Genomic DNA, 2,704 nt, shown 5'->3' on the forward strand with positions numbered 1-2,704 from the left:
TCAAAGGAAATTAATTCATTTTCAAAATATAAAATTCAATTTCAATTTAGTGATGATCATTTTCAGACCAATAAATTGAATTTCAAATTAGGATAATTCATATTCAGTTTTTAAAAGCATTTATTCAAGTTACAATTCAGATTCAATCTGAGCAATTCAAATTCAAATTTAGCTTATTCGTATTCAGTTTCTGATGGCACAGATTTCTGCCCATACACATGGTGGACACGTCAAACAAACCTCCGTCAGACACAAGTCACTTTTCAGCCGTTCTAAAGTCTCACTTCAACGCTGGATGCAATTTATCTACAGGTGAGCTTAAACACTACAGAAAAAAAATAATGAAAAAGATTTTTGTAAGGATGTTTTTTTTCTCTCAAAATTTTCTCAGGGTCTGCGATTACGTCAAATTGACATGATAGTTGACACCATTGCAGGCAGTACAACAACAATTAGTAAAATGTCCAAAAAAATAAGGAGGGTATGTGTGGCTGCAGTTCAAAGATTGAGACATCGTACAGGTCAGCAGATTGGTGACCGAAGGGAGTTTATTGTGATTGATGAGAGTCACTTTCGTCACAAACGAAAGGTAAGTTTTTGTGACTGTAATTTAATATTACATCTATATATTTATCAACCTTTCATAGTATCATTTAGTCTTTTTTTTTCCATTTTTTTGTTTCTGCATCAGTATGGGAGAGGAAAAATGGCTGGGGGATGGAAAAGAAGAAAGTGGATCTTTGGAATGCTGGGCATAAAACATCGAGGGAAAACGAGGCCTATCTTGCGACTTGTGGAGAAAAGATCTCGAAGACATCTTGTTCCTGTGATTACCCTTCATGTCCGGATTGGTTCCTCAGTGATAAGTGATGAATGGCGGGCCTATCGTGTACTCCCAAATTTAGGGTATGACTGTTAACCACAGCAGGTGGTATGTTGACCCTCGTACAGGTGCCCATACCCAACATCTGGAGAGAGCCTGGAGGTCTTACAAGGAGCAAATCTGGAGACTCAGGGGTAACAGAAATGATAGACTACTGTCAGAACACCTTACAGTTATTGAGTGGAACGAGTGGCTCACAAAAAAGCACAAAAATGGTACATTGGGGAGACTGATATATGGCATTTCCAAAAAATACAGATAATTCTGAATGTTGCTACTGCTTTTTTTTTTCTTTTTAAAAATGTTATTTGAAAACTTAATGTAAAGAGCTACAGGTCATATAGTTTGCATCCAGCTGTGTTCTGTATTACCTCAAATATTGCTGATAGTTTATGACAGTTTTTATTTGTGTATCAAAATTTGTGTGTCCAATCTGTAAGCATTGTTCTCATGTTTTTGTGATTGGCATCTTAAAAATACAGTGCGTTCTGGATCTACCCTGTGTGTTGTCATTTATTTTTTGTTACAATGTACTTTAAAAACGTTCACATCTATAAATAGGTTGTAAGGTATATATGGTCCCCACTTTAGATGGACTCACTCAAGATACTTTACTAACAGATAGCAAATGGTTTGTAACTTCCTAAATAAGTTTATTAAGGTATTTATGGGTATTTATAGATAATCTATCGAAAAAGAAGTTGGTCGATAGTGAGTTACAGCTTTGGCAGCCTTTAAGTGACAGTTATAAATGTATTGTAAGACATCTGTTAAGATATAGCAGCTGACTGATGTAACCCTGATATTCAGTGTTTATAAAACATCTAGTATGAAACTACTATGTGTAGTACATGTAGAGTTTATAGTATTATGTAGGGTATGTTAACCATCTACTTACCTTTTACCAGAGATTTTGTATACCATTGAACATCCTGAGATGACTGGTTTGTAACTGATGCAGAGTAGCGTTTATAAATGATTAATCAATGAGTTTTAGAACATGAAAACATAATTAATAAAAAGTGTTGTACATTAGCTTATTAATCATGCATAAAGTGTTTAAAACAGTGCTTGAAAACTATTAACTGATTATGAGATATACTTTGTAGATGCTGTAGAGAGAATTAAGTAACCATTAACTAATACTTAACAGATGATTAACTAATGCTTAATAGTGTGCACTTATTATAATGTGTTAACCATAAAGGGTTACAATAATGTCCTAAATGTCATTACCCTTCATTTAGCTCGGCGTGTTGTGTCTTTTCACAGAAAATTATAATGTGTTTTTTTCAAACAGGAAAAAAAAAAGGTTAAACTTTTGGTGTTCACACTAACCTGCTATACTTTTCTTTGGATTGTCGGAAGAAGACAGAATACATGACAAAAACCCACAGAGTCACGTGAAGAGCATTCAGTCTTCATGCAGGAGAGTCCTCGGTCCCACAACCTTTTCGCTGAGAAGTGACAGTGCTAACCACTGCACCACAACGTAACACTACTTTAAAAAAAGTGGGAGGGATTTTTAGTTTTTTTTGTTTGTTTTCTTTGTCGCTGAATCATGGCTTTATTTTTCTCATTTGCTGCAAGATACAAATACAAATTTGCTTGCCTACGTATTTGGGGAAGCAATTGAGAAATAAACGTTATGTTTAAGACACAATACTATATGTAAGGAAGCTGCAGCTTATAAAGTGAATCATTTCTGCTCATTTCCAGCTCCGTGTGATTGTTAGTGGATTCCACCTGAGCAGCTGTGCATGACTCAGCTTCAAATAGTCCTCATTTACCTCATACTGGAATCTGATGCTGATCTTTAGT

General features: G+C 35.0%; 1 pseudogene; it reads left to right on the forward strand.

The window, feature by feature from the left end:
* Positions 1-218: 218 nt before the first annotated feature.
* On the forward strand, positions 219-1,145 carry LOC146608631 (uncharacterized; annotated as a pseudogene).
* The last annotated feature ends 1,559 nt before the right edge of the window (positions 1,146-2,704 follow it).

The sequence above is a fragment of the Diplotaxodon limnothrissa genome, linkage group LG23 (assembly GCF_057381915.1).
Source record: "Diplotaxodon limnothrissa isolate DT_005_m linkage group LG23, D_limnothrissa_male_GT1.1, whole genome shotgun sequence".
In the NCBI taxonomy this organism is placed as follows: domain Eukaryota; kingdom Metazoa; phylum Chordata; class Actinopteri; order Cichliformes; family Cichlidae; genus Diplotaxodon; species Diplotaxodon limnothrissa.